Source organism: Lissotriton vulgaris, chromosome 4_1 (genome assembly GCF_964263255.1).
Source record: "Lissotriton vulgaris chromosome 4_1, aLisVul1.2, whole genome shotgun sequence".
NCBI classification, from domain to species: domain Eukaryota; kingdom Metazoa; phylum Chordata; class Amphibia; order Caudata; family Salamandridae; genus Lissotriton; species Lissotriton vulgaris.
This window is the reverse complement of record NC_141691.1, coordinates 169,040,968-169,066,211: the sequence shown is the minus strand read 5'-3', so window position 1 is coordinate 169,066,211 and position 25,244 is coordinate 169,040,968. Positions and strand designations below refer to the sequence as shown.

General features: G+C 45.7%; 1 protein-coding gene across 2 annotated transcripts in view; it reads right to left on the bottom strand.

The window, feature by feature from the left end:
- COL4A6 (collagen type IV alpha 6 chain) overlaps positions 1 to 25,244 on the bottom strand; it is a 759,488-nt gene that overhangs the window by 729,336 nt on the left and 4,908 nt on the right. The gene's annotated exons all lie outside the window — the stretch shown is intronic.

The following is a 25,244-nucleotide window of genomic DNA, read 5'->3' as shown; positions in this document are numbered from 1 at the left end:
CTGACATACTACGGATATGTGTGTGAAGGGGGTACAAAGATGTCAAAATATTTGAAAGGCAAAAGTAAGAGAAATTAAAGTGCTTACATTTGAGGGAGCGCAGTGCATGTTGGGGAGGTGAAGTGCCAGAGTTGGAAGGAAGTGCATTTGGGGAAGAGTGAAAAGAGGAGAGAGGGGGGTCTGAAGATGTGCAGATGTAAAAGATATGCAGAGAAAAAGATACATATCTAACATAAAGCACACATAACTGAAGGACAAATATCCTTCCACAGGTCTCAATGCTATTTAATTCACAGACTGACTATTTCAGAGTGTAAACATTTCCAGTGTTAATTATTTATAAGAAATCATTGTTGTTACTAATGTATCTTATACAGCTAACACCCAGTGACAAAGCAAATCATACTGACAGACTTTAGGTGTATGTCAGTTGTTGTGTCATTTATCTGGATAAACTTACATCTCCGAGAGAAACCAAAATACCAGTCAGGTGGCACACTATGAGAATCACAGAAATGTATTTGACATGTTCATTTATAGAGAGCCCCCACTTTTTTCATCTCACTTAAAGACATGTCTGCACATATTTATATATGACTGGTTACAGCCATCATCTGTGGGTGCTTCTCGAAGTCTGGTTAGAGCATATTCTTTAAAGGGCTAAAGGTGTCATGCAGTACAATTTACACATGTTATGTTATGTTATTTTTACTTATACCGCGCACAGCTGCCCCAGTGAAGGGGCGTCCTGGCGCTTTGACAAGGCAAACACAACACCGATAAAATAGAGAGACTACAGGAGCAGCATGAGGCTAAGCAAATAAGAAGGTCTTGATGGCACGTCTAAACTGAAGGAGGTCATCAATGGCCCGAATTTGAAGAGGAAGAGAATTCCACCAATTCCCCGCTAGCACTCGAAAAGAGCGGCCACCAGTTCTACTCAACCTGAAGTGCGGAACCACAGCCAGATTCTGACCCAGGGATCTGAGGGTTCGCGGGGGTACATACGGTGTCAGCAGATTCTCCAGAATTTGAAGAGACGTACCCTTGAGGATTTTAAACGCAAGGCAGAGAACCTTGAATTTGATCCTCTGATTTACAGGGAGCCAGTGGAGTGAGTGCAAAGATTTGGAGACCGAGCACCGCCTAGGCAAACCTATCACCACTCTGGCTGCAGCATTTTGAACTCGCTGCAGCCGGATAAGTTCTGACTGATTAATCCCAGCCAGGAGCGAGCTGGCATAATCCAGCCGGGTCAACACTGACGCTTGAACCACCAGTTGTCTGGTGGAGGCATCAAAAAATTTAAGAATAGGCCTGAGTCCTCTAATAATGCCATCGCAAGAGGCCGCCACCTTCTTGGTGTGACAGATGAAACTGGGTGTCGGGTCAAGCCAGACCCCAAGATTTTTTATCTCCGATACTGGAGAGGGGGTCACACCTAGTTCAGAAGGCCACCACTTGTCACCCCACACCCTACAGAAACTGTTGAACATATTAATGCAGGAAGATATGGGGTCGTTTTTAATGTGTTTAAAATTTCAAGAATATGTGTTCCCAATGCTTAATAAGCCTTGCTTTATCGCTACATTAATTTGCTTTAAAATGCACCATTTGCAAATTTCTTTTTATTTTGTTTCTCATGAGAGAGACTCACCCTGGACCTCAGGTTTGTCCATTGAACTTGTTCACATCGTTCGCTATATAAAAGTCATGCCCAACGTATATGCCGTGCCCAACGTTTACATCTCGCCACTTTCAAATGTCACCAGCCACCACTGGATACCCCAGTGGGGGTGCATGACATAATAAGATCAAGCAATGGGAAACACTTTCTTAACACCATGTTCAACAACTGCTAGGGCTAGTGCATAAATTAGCATTAGCTTGCCACCCCCAAAGTAACAGCTTTATAGAAAGGCTCAATAGTTTGTTAAACCACAAAATAAGTAGAATTTGTGCCACCCTCAAAAAGAAGTGGCTCCACTGTCTGCCCCTAGCTTTATTTGCACAAAGAAACACACCTAGCAGCGATCACCATCTCACACCATCTCAGATCGCAACTGGTAGATTGATGGGGATGCCCATCCCAAAGACCAGGACCAGATTAAGTTCCGAGGCTAGCTTTAAAGCACTGGGAGACAAATTGCATGTATATCACTCAGAACTAACCCTAACTGCTAGGTTCTTATCCAAACACGTTGGCCACAGAACATCTAAGTGCACCAACGCCAAGCTGCCATATCAAATTCCTCAGCCTGAACAAGAAGTGTATATTCCGAACTTTGTAAGAAAGTTTAAAGAGGCTATGTTTGAGGTGCCCTACCGGTTGATCTTCACAACACTCGCGACCCTCAAGGTGGAGGAAAAAAATTATGTGGATGCACCTCTCCGAAGTGCAGCAGAACCCATCCTTGGCAAACCCTTCATGAACTAAATAACGCAAACATTTTCAAAATGGTCCGACAAAACACAAATGCTGGAGAAGCGCAGACAGCTCCGAGGGGACTCACACCTCAAACTACAACATCACGAGAAAAGTTATGTATGTTTGTGTAAGATCACCTACTATGGGTAGTCCTACATTTGAGAACTACCGAGGAACTGCAGAGTAAAAAGAGTATCACTAATGGGGATCTACAGTGCTTGCGTAGGCACCTTTTGTATGTCACCTAGATTTACACTAAACAGAACACTAACATCCCACATCCATTGCACAGCACCCTTATACATAACACCTGGTATCAAAACATAACCGCAGTGGGCTTCCAAGCATCAGCCAGGTCATGTTATGTCTGCTCGTTAATCCCACATGCGGTAGGCACAGATAGGCTCTATCTGTCTCAAGAGGTAGCCCATGAGAAAGCAAATGCCTCATTCACCTCTACCTTTGTAGTATACGGGCCAAGATCAAACCCAATATGATAGAACCACACAGGTGACCCGATATGACTCCAACCCAACAGCTGTATACTTTTTCACTGAACCCATTGATATCCAACACCAAGCTGCACAGGATGCATAGGAAGGGCACCATAGGGGAAGATACCATCTGGTCCTGAGACTTCCCGGAGAAGAGATTTTAGGATAACCATGCCTCCATATCAGTGCACAAATAAATCCACTCCAGGGCGGTCTTCTTGTACAAGAAGCGGTCTCCCAAAATGGAATTCCTGTGTTGGGCAGTCCATCTTGGGGATAAAAATGGAAATGGGTTGCATAGGAGAGGTTGAATGAAAGTATAGCTCACCCATGTCAGCAAATCTATGACTCCGAGGTGGGTGGATACACTTGGTTAGAAGGGAAGGGTCAACCCCTGATTGTATGGAGAATAACACTGTATTCCTTATGTTTCAGATGAAAAGCTACGCTTCCGATAGGCACCAATGCTAACTGTGAAGTGATTCTGCACATTCCAGATATGCAATGGGGCACCTCCACCCTATGGATTTCTATTGGCAGTGTGGCGAGTGTGCCTATGCTGGTTCCTGGATCAAGAGGCTTGTGCTCCCTGGTAACGCTTCACAACCCGATCCTGCTCATTCCTGGAGAAGAGCTAACAGACTTGTACCAGCATTCTTAAAGAAAAATACCAACTTGCTGCACCAAGCTCGAGAAAAGAGTGCAGCAGACTATTTTGGCTGGGTTCAGTTCAAGGACATTCCAGAAGAAGTCAGACTGTTCACAGAAGCATAGCTGGGGGTAGTGGGGTTGATACCCGTCGTCACCCTTCAGACAAAAGCTAATGCCCGCTAGCTTCAGATAACCAGGTGGGAAATGCTCAACATCATGAAAAGCACTGAGCTTTGCCTCAATGCCATCAAGGAAGAAATGCGAGCCATTTGTCTCATGGTAATGCAGCATCGATATGTGTTGGACTTAATGACCGCACAGGAGGGAGGGTTCTGCCCCAAGATTGGGCCGCCTGCTGCATATTCATCCCAGGGAACGACCTGGACAATGGAACATTGATCCTTGAATTCCAAGCACTGCATATTCTGCAGAGAAGGATGCGTGAAGCAGGAGGTGCCCCTGAGCAGGAGTGGTTCTCAAATTGGTTCTCCTGGCTCCCACAATGGATATCCGGTTTGTATAGATCACTGTTGCCAGTTATTGTTGTAATACTGTTGGTTTGCAGGGATATAGAATTGGGAGTCCCCTGCTGTAAAAACACAGTCCTCAAAGTAGGTAGAATGCAAGTAACTAGAAAGGTTGTCTTAGTCAAAAGTCAGCAAAGGGAACAGCAGAACCTGAGGTAAATGCAACAGGTTAGATAGTGTAGTTGGACAATCAACTAGAGTGGGGAATTTTAACATGGTTATTGATACGTTTATCGATAAAAATGAAATATCCCTATTAATAGAATCGCCAGTTCTGAACTACACATGTACCCCGGTGTGCAAGTACATAGTCAGGCAGGCCCTGTGACCTAGGCCCAGGATGTGGCGGCTTCCCGCAATGGAGGAGGAGCGTCGATCCACTGCCTGGCTCAGAGCCAGCAAATGAAAAAGAAAACAATGTTTTTGCATCATTTATTTTGCATTTTCTGACTCTGAGCCAGAACTGTAGAGAGGGGCGGGCTGAGGCATGGAAAGGGGAGGAGTGCTACGTGCACTCCCTAAGTGCTCATGTGCTTTTGGCTGGCCATCTCAGGCCAACCAAAACACACATGCACACTTAGGTTTTCTCCAACCCAGCTACATTGAGCAGCTGGGCTGGAGAAACCCCACAGACTCCCTGGCCTGAGTCGAGCATCTTTCTAGCCCACTCAGGCCAATCCTCGTGCTGCTTTGCAGCATGGGGATTGGATGGGAGTCTGTCCCAGGGGCTGCTGGGACGAGACAGGAAGAGGAGAGGCGGTGCGAAGGGATGCAACAGTGGAGGTTGCTGGCGGCTAAAGTTATGTTTTTAAAAAACTTTAAATATAGTATTTCTAACGCCTCCCTCCACCTGACCCACCACCCTTTTTGAATGGCACCCGGTGCTGGCCATGAGATTACTGATTAATGGGTTACAGGTGGGAGGGTGCGTAGCTGGCAGGCAAACACTTGGGCAGGAAACTCTACCACAGCTAGGCATAGCAACATTACAATGGCCAGAGGAGATTGAGCCAATAAAGCGCACATGACCAGAGGGGGGTACGCACACTTCTGAAAACATCTTAAAAGTCAGATGCCAAATGAATGAGGAACACATAGCCGATCAGGACCTAGCGCACGTAGTGATCACATGCTCCCCATGCTGGACATCTGAAAACGTTCACCACTGGCCACACTGTGTCCATGCTAATTCGAGACCCACCTGTAGTAACCATTTGACCATTCTTTTATGAATTTTGGGGAGAGGAGTTGGCCTAACGGCTAGGGCAGTCGACCTCGAATCTGGGGAACTGGGTTTGAGTCTCGGCAATGAGGCTGAACATCCTGTGATTCTGGGCAAATCACTTAATCTCCCCGTGCCCAACAAAAAATGAATGTGTCCTCATGTAATGCAACTGGTGCTATGTAAAGCGCTCTGATACCCGATTTGGGTCAAGTTTGCGCTATATAAAACTCTGTGAAAAAAAAACGTATGACTCTAAGGTAGCAACCAACATTCCTCACCATATATGGCACGCTGGAAACTTTTATTGCTTGATGTAATTTTGTATTTAAAGAGAGCAAAAACCCAATGTAAATTGAGACAGCCCTCAGACCTCGTGCCTCTCACTGTTTTCCCAGCCAAACTGTTTAATTAAAAAAACTGTTCCTGTTTTACTAAACACCTCTTATCTTATGTTTTCATTAAAGAATTCGAACCCAAGCAACACCCCTTCTCTGAGCCATTAATGGCCCTGAGGATCCCACCCCCCAGGCTGGCTCATAGGCTATGTCCCGGGTGCCCACAATTAGGACATAGCGGTTTCCTTGCTTGCACTGAAGCGGACAGGGAAGCAGATTAAAAGATTGCTCCCTCCTGCAGGCAGCAGCATTATTAGCTGCTCCCTGAGGGTGGGAGCACTGCCAGCTTCCGCTAGATGCGGGGAGATGGTAGGGCCTTGGGGCTCCCCCTGCGACCCCCGACGATAGTGTGGCGAGTGCCCTGCGTGGCACCCACCCTTTGCTGACCAGGCCCTGGGATGGGGTTTCCGAGGCCGAGATTGGCCCATGGAGGGGGGCCGCATACCACCTACGCCTAGAATATGGTGCCGGAGCCAGGGAAAGGGGTCCCCGGGGCCAAAATTGGGCATGTACCTCCCTCTCTCTTAAATGTGTTACCAGGTCCCTGAGTACATGGGCCACAGGGCCAAAAGTGGCTTGGGGAGGGATGCTGTGTACCCTCCCTCCCCCTAAGAAATTGTGCCGGGCCCGGAGGCATGGGGTACCCAGGGCCTAAATCTGCCGCGGGGGCAGCACGTCATCTTCTCTTAATTTTAATTAGTGGCCCAGAGTGATGGCCCCCTCCCATTAACTTTTAAAACCAGCCCTGGATGATGGGGTCCCCCGGGTCCTACCAGGCAAGGGAGAGAGGCCAGGCACCCCCTTCCTTTTCATTTTAATAGTTACCCTTGGTGATAAGGTCTCCAAGACCTAACAAGGCTCATAGAGGGGGACATGCAGCCTCCCTCCTCTTTGAAAAAAGGCCCTGGGGTCCCCAGGCCCCGTTACAAATCCTCTGTCACAAGTGGCCAAATGCTGTGTGTGGTGTGGGGTTGGCTGCTTTTGGGGGTGGGGAAGACTCTAGGCCTGCTACTGAATATTTCACCTATCTATAACCTTACTTTAACCTTTGTTTTTTTTCAGTGAATTTCTTTTTTTAAAGTAAAGTAATAATTACCATACGTAAATTCAAGCCAATTTTTCAGGGAACACACACCGTGAACTCTCTCTCCCTCCCTCCCTCCCTCCCACCTATGGCACAGTATTTACATATAGGGTTATTCCCAAAGATACTGGACATAAAGGAACATCTTTTACACAAGGACAGTGTATAAAATGCTATTTTTTATGTGCAAATCACCTATATAAGGTTAAACCTGGTGAGTCTTTGTTTAAATATTTACACGATTAAATATATTAAAAATATTATCTTGTATATTGTGGATTAATAAGGATACTGAGTATGTATAAATGGTAATGTAACCTTTTTACCTTTTCTATCCTTCCTCAATCCTTCCAAATCCAAATAACTGACTAACCTATCCACCACTTTAATTACTGTCATATTTCACTATACTAATTCAACACTAATCCTTTATGGGTCCCGGAGTAGCGTTCTACTCTCCGTAAAAAGCGCTTCGACGCCTCGTCAGGGGTAGTGAGCGCTACATAAATGCAGTTACAATGTATTTACAATACAATGTATGATATTCCCTAAATATTAATTTTTTATTCAATTATATTAAATAATATGGTCGAAAAATGTAAATATTCAAAATTGTATGTTCTCAATACTTAAATATTAAACACGGATGAATATCTGCAGCTGGGATGCAGACGAGGAGAAAAGCAGAGAGTGCTAGTCACTGCAGCCGTCCTTGAAACGCTGGATTCTATCATAAGCTTCTCTTCAAGACTATTCATCAAAACCTGTAGGTTTGCAGTTAATATATCTGTAATTGTAGTTTGCATCCACCATGGCTATGTCAGGCATATCCCACTGCGGACTCCCACTAACTACAACTGCACCACTAAAAGCATCTCTAAATGCTGCAGCGAGACTCATCACGGGGTCAAAAAAGCACTCCCACATCACCCCTGACTTGAAATCCCTGAATTGGTTGCCGTTTGAAGCCAGAATACATCTGAAAATAGCCTGCATGACACACAAGGCGGTACACCTAAACTCACCCGGCTACCTTGCTCAGAAATTGACAATCTCTGGGGGAATCAGAAAAACGAGAGGCGCAAACAATCTTCTGCTGAAACCTCGAAGATTCCGGAAGGAGAAAACATACAAGCGCTCTTTCTCAGGAATGGCGCCTAGGATTTGGAACTCACTCCCTCCCGAAACCAGGCTTATCTCTTCCACTACACTCTTCAAAAAAGAAGTAAAAGCTATCCTCATGGCTAAATTCACCTGTACTACTATCTCGAACCCTATCAACACCCTGCGATGATCTGTACTACTTGCTTGACCCCTTATCTATTTGTACGAGCTGTCTTATCACCCACTTGATTGCTTTGCAGCCACCCAATTGTATTATTTGTACTGTATTATCTACTGATTTACTTATTTGACTTTGTTCCCTCATGTACCCTTCTGTACTGTGTGTACTATCGATCTACCTATTTGACTTTGTTCCCTCATGTACCCGTCTGTGTAAAGCGCTCTGATATCTGCAAAGATCTTGTTCGCGCTATACAAAACTCTGAAAATAAAAATAAATAAAATACGGAACTATAAATACCAGAATGCAAAGCAAAGAGCTGCGCACTGCTCACCATGAGTCAGTTTGAGAAATGTGTAACCGTAAAGCAGTGGCTGCTCCTCCGCTAAGGAGGAGGAGTGTTGCCCCACTGCTCGTAGAGCAGTGCAAAAGACAAATAAAATGGTAACAAGAAGTTGTTATCATTTTATTTTTCTTGGCGGGACTCCGACTCCAGCCAGGTCAGGCGGAGCTGGGCTCCCCCACATCAGTGGGAGCAGGAGTGGTTCACACTCCCTCCCTAAGTGCGCATGACAGCTTGGTCGGCCCTCTGGGGCAGTCCAAACAGTCATACACACTTGGCATGTTCACGTCCCAAGGGAGAAAATGCTTAGTGTCCCAGTTACTGCCTGAGTGGCCGTTTCAGCCACTCATACCAATCACAACACTGCTACTGCAGCATCGTGATTGGCTGGTAAGGTCCGGGAGACTGGGTGCTTCCAGTACTCTGCGAGGACTACGGGAGAAACGTGCAGCAGCGGCAAAGAAGATAAGTTACATTTTTTTAATATCATACCTCCCTCTCCTGCCCCCCCATCCCGGTACAGAGGCAGCTACCACTTCTGTAAAGTCTTGTATTGAACAAAGCTCAAATGTCCATGTTCTATGGTGAAGTAGCTCAGGAGGGCAGCACTCTACTGAGATGACCGAATTATTAAGCATCTTGAACTTTATTCAACAGGTCTTCTCAGCTACACACACAAAGGGGCACATTTTCGACCATATTTGGAGCATTCATTTGGTAGTATCTATACTGTCAATTCTACTGTGTTTTTGGTCAGACCATCACCTGATAAAATTCACCCTACAGAATCCTACCACAGGCAAACACTCTACTAATAGGGGGGATTGGATCAGGAAAGGGAATGCCATTGACAAAAATGATTTTTTTACATCACTGGCTAACACTGTCCCTAATTGTATACTTGATGCTAACCTTCAGGAGGAATCCATCTCAGCCTGGCTACTCGAGGCCAGCAACAAACATGCCCCACTGAAAAAAATAAGACTTACTCACCGCCTCGAGGCTCAGAGGTGGTTCTCCCCTGAATTACAATTACAAAAGCGTGCCCTCCGACAATTGGAAAGGAAATGGAGGCAGAACTACTTACTAAAAGACAAACATATTTACTCCACTGCCATGAGGGAATACAAAAAAATGCAACTTAAATGCTAAAGCTGCTCATTTCTCCTCCAGAATCCTAACCGCTAATAACCAAACCAAAGAAATCTTTACAATTGTAGACAAACTGTCCAATCCCGATAGAGTCTTAATTAGGTCCACTCCCTCCCAAGCCCTCTGTGAATCACTGAACAATTTTTTCATTGAAAAAATATCCTCTATTAAAGCCAGTATCCCCAAACACACTACTCAGGTTAATACCTCTTCCAGGATCAGGAACCCTTGCTCCCTCGAATGCTTTCCGGCTGTTTACGTTCAGACTTTTCACACGCTGCTGTCCAAAGTTAGATCTGGTTCCCCCAGGGACTGCTGCCCTCCACACATCTTAAAATAAATCCTTACTGCCGTACCGGGACCAGTCCTTGCTCTTCTGAACAATTCTTTATCCCAAGATTGTGTACCTAGGGCCTTCAAAGAGGTAGTGGTGATTTCCCTCCTGAAAAAATCTGGAGCGGATCCTCAGACTCTGTCGAATTACCGCCCCATTTCTTTGCTCCAGAACCTGGCCAAGGTATTAGAGGCCCATGTGGCAAAATGTCTGTCCAACCATATGGAACAAACTAATTTCGTTGACCCACACCAAGCGGGTTTCTGCCCTGCCCATTCCACGGAGTCAGTAATTACAGCTGTACTGGACTCCCTACGGGAGAAGGCCGACAGAGGCACTCCCCAGGCCCTGCTGTTGTTAGACCTATTGGTTGCCTTTGAGGCGGTCGACCATGAGATCTTGGTGGACCGTGTCAGGGATGCTGGCATTCAGGGTGCAGCCCTGCCGTTCCCAGGCAGTTCGTCTGGGCCAGTTTATGGCCCCCAAGCTAAAATCCACTTGTGGGGTGCCACGAGGCTTCTCGCTTTCCCCACACTTGTTCAATCTCTACCTTTTCCCACTGATCGGTTCTCTAAAGGAAAGGAAAGTGGTCACTTTCAACTATGCTGATGACCTGCAACTGCTCTTTACAATTGACAACTCGCCCCATCTGTCTCCAATTTCCAGTCCACAATGCAGTTTATCTCTCACTGGATGGATTGGAATCTAAAATTAAATCCTGGAAAGACTGAACTAGTCCTGACAGGTGGGAGCCAGAATTGTTGGGGCCCACACTATTGGCCAATTGAATTAGGACCCTCTCCTACCTCCTCTGCATCGGCCAAGAGCCTTGGTGTTATAATATCTAACGATCTATCCCTGAAAACTCATGTAGAATCAGTGATCTCTTCCTGAGTTTTTCAGCTGCGTAGGAGTAGAAAAATAAGCAGGTTATTCAACCAAGCAGCTCTGACACAGGTTGTGATAGCCATGGTTCTATCCCACCTAGATTACTCCAATACAATTTACTTGGGCCTACCACTTGGGCTAACAAAACGGTTACAGATGGTCCAGAACCAAGCAGCCAGACTGATTTATCATCAACCTAGGTGGCATCCTGCCTCTCCCCTTCTTAGGAAGCTGCACTGGCTTCCCATTCCTCAACGTTGCGCCTTCAAGGTTGATTGTCTTGTGTTTCAGTCCCTGCAAGGCAAGGGTCCTGGTTTTATAGCAGCCTGATCGCACGGTACTCCCCCTCGCGAAACCTTCGCTCGGCTCACCTCCAACTTCTGGCAGTCCCTACCTTTAAGCTGAAGCGACAAGGGGGAAGTAGGTTTGCAACGTTAGCGCCTAGATTGTTGAATTCCATTCCCTTGGAAATCAGGTCTTGTTCCGAATTACTGAAATTTAGGAAATCTCTCAAAACATGGCTGTACACCCAGGCCTATAAATAACTGTTACCGATTCAGCACTAGCACCTCCTAGATCCAGCGCCATAAAGCCAATTGGTGAACGAGCGCTTTATAAAACATTTTTAACATTAACATTAACCCCGTCTAGGTTTGCTCTTTGCTTTAAGGGACTTGTACTTATCAATTTTTTATGGGAAAACAGGGCTTCATGTACCATCATACAAGAAAAAACCTGGGCAGGTTGAGTGACTCATTCATCCACTAGGGAATCTTTGGAACACAATGAGCCAAGTGTAAGCTCATTGTCAGGTGGAATTCCTTCAATCCTGCCAAAACGTGAGCTCCCCAATATCCTTTCCACCTATTCATGCACTTCTGTGAGACGTTATCATTGAAGGCTTTGGGTGGTGGCCCAGTGCTAGAGTACGTCCTCTCCTGAAACCTGTGTTTGGCCTCATGGTTACAGGTTCAAATCCCAGTTGGTCCACTCATCCTTTTATCCTTCTGAGGTTGATGAAATGAGTACCATTGAGTTAGGTAACAATAAACACTTCTAAGTCAGGATGGCATTCCCTCTTTCCCCTCTTCTTCCTCTCGCGGTAGCAGTTGAGCTGCAGCCCTCCACCCTTTCAAAGACTAGTGTTCCTATGTATGAGAGTGCCAGGGTTGGAATATTCACAAATATGGGGCTGTTAGACTGCTCACAGCGCCAGCAATTTACAAAATATAAAATTGCATGGTGAAAAAACAAGCTTGTTTTAGCTGTCGTAAAAACAGGCAAACTGCATATGTCATTGACTCACCGGCTAACCATCAAGGGCTTTCCTCCGGTATATTTTAAAATGTGTATGATATATAATGACGTATGTTTATTGGTTGTAGTTGCAAAGCTCTGAAAAATGAAAAAAAAGCGGTCTCTAGCAATATTTTTTAGAAAAAATGTTTTAAATAACACTGGGAAAGCCAGCGAGGATGGAATGTGCAGAACGCAGCAAGTGCCATTTTGCATAGAAGGTAGATTGATTTGCTCATCTGAAATCAAGCTTGTGTTGTATGTCTGGATGACACTAGGTGTCTGTAAAACTGCTTTGGGAACAAAAATATATTCCTGGATGAAAACAAACATCACTAAATATAAAGTTAATTTAACACTGATTAGAACAACACGTTTGAATAAAAATAATAGAACCAGGCTGCCCTTTGGAAAAATGATAACCAAAAAGGATTCACAGTTTAGACTATCCATGAAGATGTCTTCCTTCTTGATGCAGGAATGGCCGCCACCAGCATCCTTCCAGCACTGTAGGTCACAAAATATGACAGCAGCCGGTTCAGAAAATTCACTCACACATAAAGGTGGCTGGGACACCTACAAAGGCTGCCCGTGGGATCATGAATATTAAACCTGCCTGGTGCTGATGAAAGGTAGTGCACATCAAAGAAGGCTATGCTGGGGTAAATACCAGCTGCACGTGCCACAGAGATGAAAGTGTGGAAATCCCAGAGCATATTCACTCTAGGATAAGAAGAAGACACAGAAAGAGAGATCCTTCACTCTAAAGAGCTGGTATTAGCCGATGGGTGCCCGGATGCACAGTCGTTTAGGTGATACAGTTTTCAGCAGGAAAAACTGGGTTCATTTTAGGCTCAACGTGAAAGTTGCCTGAAAGAGCAAATGGGACCTCGCAGTAGGATACATACATCTACGTTAGGTTTTCTATAGAGAACCTAGGTTGAAAGCTTACACTGGATCTAATTATTCTTATTAGGAAATAGATCTAATAAGGACTTTGTCCTTTGGTCCAGCTCGAAGCCTGGATTAGAACTCCATAACATTAAAATACTTCCTATTTCTGACACTCTCACTTATAGCATACTTATTGGCAAATCTTATGTTCTTTCAGACTTTTTATTGGAACCTCAGTCTAAACATTTTAATCTCCTTATCTCTATTACTCTTAAATCAGTTACTTCCAGTTGGAAATCATCAGACACAATTTCATTCCATGCATGGTGGTCATATGTTATTTTTTTTAGATCTGAAGGCACAAATATCGTACAAGGGACCATCAAAGAATACTTTGTCTTTTACACAGTTATGGAAACCAATTGAGGATTACATTGCAATTTATTCATAGAACGTTTTATCACACTAATTGTCTCAGTTAACAGTTATGTATAACTCATGTTCTGTGGAGTAGCCTCGTGTATTCCTTTTTAGGTCTCACCTGTCGATGCGCATGCGCATCGAGCAAGGCGAGAGTATTGGGACTTATCTACTCTTTATCCAGACTGCAAGGAATCGTGGCGATTCCTTGCAGTGCCCGTGACTTTTAAGCTCAATGCGCATGCGCATTGAGCTTAAAAGCGCGTGCACGTCCGTCTTTGTTTACCCGCTCCGCCCCCTCCCCTTCCTGCCGTGTCGCATTTCTCCTCCCCCCTCCCCTCTCTTCCCTCCGGCTTGTTTGTTTATTTGACCCGCTCCGCCCCCTCCCCTTCCCGCCGTGTCGCATTTCTCCTCCCCCCTCCCCTCTCTTCCCTCCGGCTTGTTTTTAGTAGAAGCTCCCTGCATTTTATCCCTCTTCTCACCGTCCTCTTTCATCCCCTTGCCTCGTTTTCTATTATCCGACAAATTACGCTGTTCCCCTGCCGATATTGTTTCACTTTCCTGAATGTCCCCAGAGCAGTGTTAACCCTGCACAGCATAGTAATTGCCTGTCCCGAAAGGCACATGTTCGTGTTGCTTTCGCAGGCATTTCCCTTGAGGTTTGAGTGAGAGTTTTCGGTATCGGCCACCCCAACCCCCACGTGTTTTTTTGCATTCGTCTCAAGTGCTTGTCGCTTGATAATTGCTCATTCTACCCATGCGCACAGTGTGATTGGCGGCCCTTCCGGCAAGCATTTATAATACCATCCAATTTTCTGTACTGTTTCAGAGCTGCGTGCAAGTAATGCCTACTGTTGCTATGTCCGCAGTGGCAGATTACATTCAATTTTATAGGAGCCATCATCACACAATCCACGCCAAGTTTCAAGTTGTGACGGTTACTTTACGTTTACACCGCTCAAAATCACCTATGCGGTAGTGACGGAGACTTTGTATTTACACATTGAGGGACGAGGCTCGAAAGTCTCCCAAAAGTAATTCCGCTACATTCAGATGATTAAATAAGTTTTGTTGAAACGCAGTAAATACGTTTTTAAAATTGTAGCGCCCTTACCAGTACTGGGCCCTCTTCAATGACTACGTCACACACGGAGAGTTATTCACGTCTTTATTCTTAAGCGTGTAAAGCAAGACCCCAACATGCTAAACCTGCATTCACCTTATTACCTAACAGCGCTTACAACACAGGTCTACTAGCATTCTTCGTAACCTATGGTTCCCTCCCCACAGCAATGCCAATAGCTTGTTTGACTCGTGCCCCACATCTGTGCCTCTTTTCTTCCGGTTCTTTTTATTTTTTTTAGTAGAAGCTCCCTGCATTTTATCCCTCTTCTCACCGTCCTCTTTCATCCCCTTGCCTCGTTTTCTATTATCCGGCAAAATACGCTGTTCCCCTGCCGATATTGTTTCGCTTTCCTGAATGTCCCCAGAGCAGTGTTAACCCTGCACAGCAAAGTAATTGCCTGTCCCGAAAGGCACATGTTCGTGTTGCTTTCGCAGGCATTTCCCCTTGAGGTTTGAGTGAGAGTTTTCGGTATCGGCCACCCCAACCCCCACGTGGTTTTTTTTTTTTTAGTTTTTTGCATTCGTCTCAAGTGCTTGTCGCTTGATAATTGCTCATTCTACCCATGCGCACAGTGTGATCGGCGGCCCTTCCGGCAAGCATTTATAATACCATCCAATTTTCTGTACTGTTTCAGAGCTGCGTGCAAGTAATGCCTACTGTTGCTATGTCCGCAGTGGCAGATTACATTCAATTTTATAGGAGCCATCATCACACCCTCACTCACACTCACCCTCACTCACCCTCAACCCCTCACCCTCACTCACCCTCACCCACCCTCACCCTCACCCTCACTCACCCTCAACCCCTCACCCTCACTCACCCTCAACCCCTCACCCTCACTCACCCTCACTCACCCTCACTCACCCTCACTCACCCTCACTCACCCTCACTCACCCTCACTCACCCTCACCCACCCTCACTCACCCTCAACCCCTCACCCACCCTCACTCACCCTCAACCCCTCACCCTCACTCACCCTCAACCCCTCACTCACCCTCACCCTCACTCACCCTCACCCTCACTCAGCGCAACCACAGCATCTTCACTAAATATATTTAATAAACTTTAAGCTATTGGCAATATAAAATAAAATCCATTTTATTTACGTATTAATTATTAATTGTTTTTTAAAGCCATTGATTTTTTTTTATATCAATACATATAAGTCACATATAAGTCCCGTTAATACAAAACATGTTGCTTTACAAATGCTAGAGGTGTCACATTTACAAAAATTATAACTATTGGCTTTGTTAAGAAGAAAGCTATTAATTTAGCTATTTAGAAAAAACAACACATAAATAAAAAACAAAAAAATAAATAACACCTATAGCTCAAACTTTACTACTGCGAGACCTATTGCATTTCCAATGCTTGTTTCACATTTTATCATTTCACTATTCTTTATGACAATGATAAAGATTCTGGTATATGATATTGTTCAGATAACATTCTATTAGTAGTACTATTTAGTTACATATACCAACATTGTATTTTTTGTGTTTGTCTTGTCTACAAAAAATCCTAATAAAATATTTTGAACATAAAAGAACTCCAAAACATATGTTCTAATGTTTTCTATAGATAACAATTTAGCCAGAGTATAACTATTTCTTAGGTGATCCGTAATCTTTGCCACAACCATCTTCCCCCACTATATTGCTTAAATTGCTAACATTATATTTGTAGAATGGGCCTAGCGGTCCAAACCTCAATGAGACCTGACGACCAAGAGGAGCTAGGTGAGGTGGGCAAAACCACTCAACTGAAAGGTGCAGGGGTCACAGCCTCTGTTTTTAGAGGAGAGGTTCCACCCAGAGCGTTTCTTTTGGGCACTACAGAGTTATATAACTGCTCCTGAGTCAAAAACAGATTCCATCTATAGGGTGAAAGGGAGTAAGTGAAGAGGGTACCCACTACTTGGTTTGTATTATGATTGTATGTGATCCGTCATACCCTGTAAGTGGTAATAGATCCAATTGTTTGTCCCCTTGTTTGCAAATGAGGATAAATCTGGTGTCAATTGTCCTTGGACATGGAAAGCCCTTTACCCATTGATTCAGTAGTAGAAGATGTACCTGGACAAGTATTGGTATTTATAAAAGTTCAGTCATATCCATATTCGATTTCTAGCGTCACTCCAGAACTAGTAAGAGTGAGGTCGAAAACTTGTTTCTTTTGTTATTATTACAAGAAAATATTGTTGTGAAGCACAGCCAACATGTGATTCAACCCCTGCGGCCCACAAGCTGGTGCTTTCTCAAGGCGTTAGGTCTCAGACCTTAAAGTGCAGGTGGTATGTGAAGGACTGTGTTGAATGTTTCCTTTCAGCAGCAGTGCGTTGACAGTGTCTGCGAATAACAATGATTTTAATGAATTAATGCCTCGCAATAATGGGATATGTCCAGCACTGCACACACTGGCGATGCCTCACAATAATGGGATATGTCCAGCACTGCACACACTAGTGGTGCTACAGAACAGTGGGATATGTAAGGCACTGACTAAACGGCTGATTCAGCAGAATAGTGGGATACGTCCAGCCCTTCACAAACTGGCGATGCAACGCAATAATGGGATATGTCCAGCACTGCACACGCTGGTGATGTCTCACAATAATGGGATATGTCCAGCACTGCACACACTGGCAGTGTCTCATAATAATGGGATATGTCCAGCACTGCACACACTGGTAGTCCCTCACAATAATGGGATATGTCCAGCACTGCACACACTGGCGATGCCTCACAATAATGGGATATGTCCAGCACTGCACACAGTGGCGATGCCTTTCAATAATGGGATATGTCCAGCACTGCACACACTGGCGATGCCTCACAATAATGGGATATGTCCAGCACTGCACACCCTGGTGATGCCACACAATAATGGGATATGTCCAGCACTGCACACACTGGCGATGCCTCACAATAATGGGATATGTCCAGCACTGCACACCCTGGTGATGCCACACAATAATGGGATATGTCCAGCACTGCACACACTGGCGATGCCTCACAATAATGGGATATGTCCAGCACTGCACACCCTAGTGATGCCACACGATATTGGGATATGTCCAGCACTGCACACACTGGCGATGCCTCACAATAATGGAATAGTCCAGCACTGCACACCCTGGTGATGCCACACAATAATGGGATATGTCCAGCACTGCACACACTGGCGATGCCACACAATAATGGGATATGTCCAGCACTGCACACACTAGTGGTGCTACAGAACAGATGGCTATGTAAGGCATTGACTAAACTGCTGAGTTAGCAAAATAGTGGGATATGTCCAGCACTGCACACACTGGCGATGCCTCACAATAATGGGATATGTCCAGCACTGCACACACTGGCGATGCCTCACAATAATGGGATATGTCCAGCACTGCACACACTGGCGATGCCTCACAATAATGGTATATGTCCAGCACTGCACACACTAGTGGTGCTACAGAACAGTGGGATATGTAAGGCACTGACTAAACTGCTGATTCAGCAGAATAGTGGGATACGTCCAGCACTTCACAAACTGGCGATGCCACGCAATAATGGGATATGTCCAGCACTGCACACACTGGTGATGTCTCACAATAATGGGATATGCCCAGCACTGCACACACTGGCAGTGTCTCATAATAATGGGATATGTCCAGCACTGCACACACTGGTAGTCCCTCACAATAATGGGATATGTCCAGCACTGCACACACTGGTGGTCCCTCACAATAATGGGATATGTCCAGCACTGCACACACTGGCGATGCCTCACAATAATGGGATATGTCCAGCACTGCAGACACTGGCGATGCCTCACAATAATGGGATATGTCCAGCACTGCACACACTAGTGGTGCTACAGAACAGATGGCTATGTAAGGCATTGACTAAACTGTTGAGTTAGCAGAATAGTGTGATATGTCTAGCACTGCATACACTGGCGATGTTCTCACAATAATGGGATATGTCCAGCACTGCACACACTGGCGATGCCTCACAATAATGGGATATGTCCAGCACTGCACACACTGGCGATGCCTCACAATAATGGGATATGTCCAGCACTGCACACACTGGCGATGCCTCACAATAATGGGATATGTCCAGCACTGCACCCCCTGGTGATGCCACACAATAATGGGATATGTCCAGCACTGCACACAATGGCGATGTCTCACAATAATGGGATATGTCCAGCACTGCACACACTGGCGATGCCACGCAATGGGATATGTCCAGCACTGCGCACACTAGTGGTGCTACAGAACAGATGGCTATGTAAGGCATACACTAAGCTGCTGAGTTAGCAGAATAGTGGGATATGTCCAGCACTGCACACACTGGTGATGCCATGCAATGGGATATGTCCAGCACTGCACACACTGGCAATGCCTCACAATAATGGGATATGTCCAGCACTGCACACAGTGGCGATGCCTTTCAATAATGGGATATGTCCAGCACTGCATACACTGGCGATGCCTCACAATAATGGGATATGTCCAGCACTGCACACCCTGGTGATGCCACACAATAATGGGATATGTCCAGCACTGCACACACTGGCGATGCCTCACAATAATGGGATATGTCCAGCACTGCACACCCTGGTGATGCCACACAATAATGGGATATGTCCAGCACTGCACACACTGGCGATGCCTCACAATAATGGGATATGTCCAGCACTGCACACCCTAGTGATGCCACACGATATTGGGATATGTCCAGCACTTCACACACTGGCGATGCCACGCAATAATGGGATATGTCCAGCACTGCACCCACTGGTGGTGCTTCAGAACAGTGGGATATGTAAGGCACTGACTAAACTGCTGATTCAGCAGAATAGTGGGATACGTCCAGCACTTCACACACTGGCGATGCCACACAATAATGGGATATGTCCAGCACTGCACACGCTGGTGATGTCTCACAATAATGGGATATGTCCAGCACTGCACACACTGGCAGTGTCTCATAATAATGGGATATGTCCAGCACTGCACACACCGGCGATGCCTCACAACAATGAGATATGTCCAGCACTGCACACACTAGTGGTGCTACAGAGCAGAGGGCTATGTAAGGCATTGACTAAACTGCTGAGTTAGCAGAATAGTGGAATATGTCCAGCACTGCACACATTGGCAGTGTCTCATAATCAGTAGCGGTCGGCAGTAGGTGTTTCTATAGGGCGGTGACGTGGGCAGGAGGAGGGGCAGGGTGGGGGGAAATAATGTATGGATTACGGAGTTTTACAGGTAAGTAAACATTTATATACATAAAACGAATTTCGTTGCGCGCACTGCATCACCAAATGTGATGCAGTGCGCGCAACGAAATTCGTTTTATGTATTTAAATGTTTACTTACCTGTAAAACTCCGTAATCCATACATTATTTCCCCCCACCCTGCCCCTCCTCCTGCCCACGTCACCACCCTATAGAAACACCTACTGCCGACCGCTACTGCTCATAATAATGGGATATGTCCAGCACTGTACACACTAGTGGTACCTCACAATAACTGGGATATGTTCAGCACAGCACACACTGGTGGTCCCTCACAATAATGGGATATGTCCAGCACTGCATACACTGGCGATGCCTCACAATAATGGGATATGTCCAACACTGGTGGTCCCTCCAAATAATGGGATATGTTCAGCATTGCACACACTGGTGGTGCTTCAGAACAGTGGGATATGTAAGGCTCCGACTAAACTGCTGATTCAACAGAATAGGGGTATATGTCCAGCACTGCATACACTGCTGATGCCATGCAATAATGGGATATGTCCAGCACTGCACACACTGCTCATGCTGCAGAATATTGGGGTATTTGGACATCGCTTCAGAATAATAGGATATGTACAGCACTAGAACCACTGAGTGTCATGCGCGCCAATGGGATAGGTGCAGCACAGGACACACTGCTAGTGCAGCGTAACAATGAGTTATATCCAGCTCTGGTCACTCTGCTAGTGCAGCGAAACAATAAGTTATATCCAGCTCTGGTCACTCTGCTAGTGCAGCGAAACAATAAGTTACATCCAGCTCTGGACACTCTGCTAGTGCAGCGTAACAAGGAGTTATATCCAGCTCTGGTCACTCTGCTAGTGCAGCGAAACAATAAGTTACATCCAGCTCTGGACACTCTGCTAGTGCAGCGTAACAAGGAGTTATATCCAGCTCTGGACACTCTGCTAGTGCAGCGAAACAATAAGTTACATCCAGCTCTGGACACTCTGCTAGTGCAGCGTAACAAGGAGTTATATCCAGCTCTGGTCACTCTGCTAGTGCAGCGAAACAATAAGTTACATCCAGCTCTGGACACTCTGCTAGTGCAGCGTAACAAGGAGTTATATCCAGCTCTGGTCACTCTGCTAGTGCAGCGAAACAATAAGTTACATCCAGCTCTGGACACTCTGCTAGTGCAGCGTAACAAGGAGTTATATCCAGCTCTGGTCACTCTGCTAGTGCAGCGAAACAATAAGTTACATCCAGCTCTGGACACTCTGCTAGTGCAGCGTAACAAGGAGTTATATCCAGCTCTGGACACTCTGCTAGTGCAGCGTAACAAGGAGTTATATCCAGCTCTGGACACTCTGCTAGTGCAGCGAAACAATGAGTTATATCCAGCTCTGGACACACTGCTAGTGCAGCGTAACAATGAGATACATCCAGCTCTGGACACTCTGCTAGTGCAGCGTAACAAGGAGTTATATCCAGCTCTGAACACACTGCTAGTGCAGCGTAACAATGAGATACATCCAGCTCTGGACACACTGCTAGTGCAGTGTAACAATGAGATACATCCAGCTCTGGACACTCTGCTAGTGCAGCGTAACAAGGAGTTATATCCAGCTCTGAACACACTGCTAGTGCAGTGTAACAATGAGTTATATCCAGCTCTGGACACTCTGCTAGTGCAGCGAAACAATGAGTTATATCCAGCTCTGGACACTCTGCTAGTGCAGCGTAACAAGGAGTTATATCCAGCTCTGGACACTCTGCTAGTGCAGCGAAACAATGAGTTATATCCAGCTCTGGACACTCTGCTAGTGCAGCGTAACAAGGAGTTATATCCAGCTCTGGACACTCTGCTGGTGCAGCGTAACAATGAGTTATATCCAACTCTGGACACTCTGCTAGTGCAGCGTAACAATTAATTATATCCAGCTCTGGACACTCTGCTAGTGCAGCGTAACAATGAGCTAGATCCAGCTCTGGACACACTTCTAGTGCAGCGTAACAATGAGTAATATCCAGCTCTGAACACTCTGCTAGTGCAGCGTAACAATGAGTTATATCCAGCTCTGGTCACTCTGCTAGTGCAGCGTAACAATTAGATATATACTGCTCTGGACACACTGCTAGTGCAGCAAAACAATGAGTTATATCCAGCATTGGACACACTGCTAGTGCAGCCTAACAATGAGATATATCCAGCTCTGAACAGACTGCTAGTGCAGTGTAACAATAAGATACATCCAGACTTGATCACACTGCTAGTGCAGTGTAACAATGAGTTATATCCAGCTCTGGACACTCTGCTAGTGCAGCGTAACAATGAGTTATCTCCAGCTCTGGACACACTGCTAGTGCAGCGTAACAATGAGATATATCCAGCTCTGGACACACTGCTAGTGCAGCGTAGCAATGAGTTATATCCAGCTCTGGACACTCTGCTAGTGCAGCGTAACAATGAGATATATCCAGCTCTGGACACACTGCTAGTGCAGCGTAACAATGAGATATATCCAGCTCTGAACACACTGCTGGTGCAGCGTGACATTGAGATATATACACCTCTGAACACACTGCTAGTGCAGCGTAATATTGAGATATATTCAGCTCCGAACACACTGCTAGTGCAGCGTAATATTGAGATATATCCTGCTCTGAACACACTGCTAGTGCAGCGTAACAATGAGTTATATCCAGCTCTGGACACTCTGCTAGTGCAGCGTAACAATGAGTTATATCCAGCTCTGGTCACTCTGATAGTACAGTGTAACAATGAGTTATATCCAGCTCTGGACACTCTGCTAGTGCAGCGTAACAATGAGTTATATCCAGCTCTGGTCACTCTGCTAGTGCAACGTAACAATGAGTTATATCCAGCTCTAGACACACTGCTAGTGCAGCGTAACAATGAGATATATCCAGCTCTGAACACACTGCTAGTGCAGCGTAACAATGAGATACATCCAGACTTGATCACACTGCTAGTGCAGTGTAACAATGAGTTATATCCAGCTGTGTTCACTCTGCTAGTGCAGCGTAACAATGAGTTATATCCAGCTCTAGACACACTGCTAGTGCAGCGTAACAATGAGATATATCCAGCTCTGAACACACTGCTAGTGCAGCGTAACAATGAGATATATCCAGCTCTGGACACACTGCTAGTGCAGCGTAACAATGAGATATATCCAGCTCTGGACACACTGCTAGTGCAGCGTAACAATGAGATATATCCAGCTCTGAACACAGTGCTAGTGCAGCGTGACATTGAGATATATACAGCTCTGAACACACTGCTAGTGCAGTGTAACAATGAGATATATCCAGCTCTGGACACACTGCTAGTGCAGGGTAACAATTAGATATATCCAGCTCTGGACACACTGCAAGTGCAGCGTAACAATGAGATATATCCAGCTCTGAAAACACTGCCAGTGCAGCGTGACATTGAGATATATACAGCTCTGAACACACTGCTAGTGCAGTGTAATATTGAGATATATCCTGCTCTGAACACACTGCTAGTGCAGTGTAAAATGCAGATATACCCAGCTCTGGACACATTGCTAGTGCAGCGTGACAATGAGATACATCCAGCTCTGGACACACTGCTAGTGCAGCGTGACATTGAGATATATCCAGCTCTGGACACACTGCTAGTGCAGTGTAACAATGAGATACATTCTGCTCTGGACACACTGCTAGTGCAGCGTGACGATGAGTTATATCCTGCTCTGAACACACTGCTAGTGCAGCGTAACATTGAGATATATCCTGCTCTGAACACACTGCTAGTGCAGCGTAACATTAAGATATATCCTGCTCTGGGCACACTGCTAGTGCAGTGTAAAATTTAGATATACCCAGCTCTGGACACACTGCTAGTGCAGAGTGACAATGAGATACATCCAGCTCTGGACACACTGCTAGTGCAGTGTGACAATGAGACACATCCAGCTCTGGACACACTGCTAGTGCAGCGTGACAATGAGATACATCCAGCTATGGACACACTGCTAGTGCAGCGTAACAATGAGATACATCCAGCTCTGGACACACTGCTAGTGCAGGGTAACATTGAGATATATCCAGCTCTGAACACACTGCTAGTGCAGTGTAACAATGAGATATATCCAGCTCTTGACACACTGCTAGTGCAGCGTGACAATGAGATACATCCAGCTCTGGACACTCTGCTAGTGCAGCGTAACAATGAGTTATATCCAGCTCTGGACACACTGCTAGTGCAGCGTAACAATGAGATACATCCAGCTCTGGACACACTGCTAGTGCAGCGTGACAATGAGATACATCCAGCTCTGGACACTCTGCTAGTGCAGCGTAACAATGAGTTATATCCAGCTCTGGACACACTGCTAGTGCAGCGTAACAATGAGATACATCCAGCTCTGGACACACTGCTAGTGCAGGGTGACAATGAGATACATCCAGCTCTGGACACACTGCTAGTGCAGCGTGACAATGAGATCCATCCAGCTCTAGACACACTGCTAGTGCAGCTTAACATTGAGATCCATCCAGCTCTGGACACACTGCTAGTGCAGCGTAACAATGAGATACATCCAGCTCTGGACACACTGCTAGTGCAGCGTGACAATGAGATCCATCCAGCTCTAGACACACTGCTAGTGCAGCGTAACATTGAGATCCATCCAGCTCTGGACACACTGCTAGTGCAGCGTAACAATGAGATACATCCAGCTCTGGACACACTGCTAGTGCAGCGTGACAATGAGATCCATCCAGCTCTAGACACACTGCTAGTGCAGCGTAACATTGAGATCCATCCAGCTCTGGACACACTGCTAGTGCAGCGTGACAATGAGATCCATCCTGCTCTGAACACACTGCTAGTGCAGTGTAAAATTTAGATATACCCAGCTTTGGACACACTGCTAGCGCAGTGTAACAATGAAATATATCCAGCTCTGGACACATTGTTGTGGCTGTAGAATAATGGAATATGCAAAGCACTAAACACACTTCTAATGCTGCACAGAAACTAGATTTGGACAGCAGTGCACACTGAGCTGGCGCTGCACACAGCACTGGACATGCTGTAGAAAACTTAAACTAGTAGAGCCTAAGAATAATGTGATGTGTACAGAAGTGGGCACACCAGTGCTGCAGCAGTATAATTAGATATAGACAGCACTGCACACACTGCTGGAGCTGCATGACAATGGACTATGGAGAACACTGCACACCAGTTCTACAGTAGAATTGTGAGGTATATGCAGCACTGCACACACCGCTGGCGCTGCAGAATAATGGGATATGTACAGTAGAGGGCACACCAGTGCTGCAGCACAATAATGAGATATAGACAGCACTGCACACACTGCTGGAGCTGCATGAAAATGGTCTATGGAGAGCACTGCACACAGTATGTTCTCTGCAGGAGAGGGGAAACTCAGC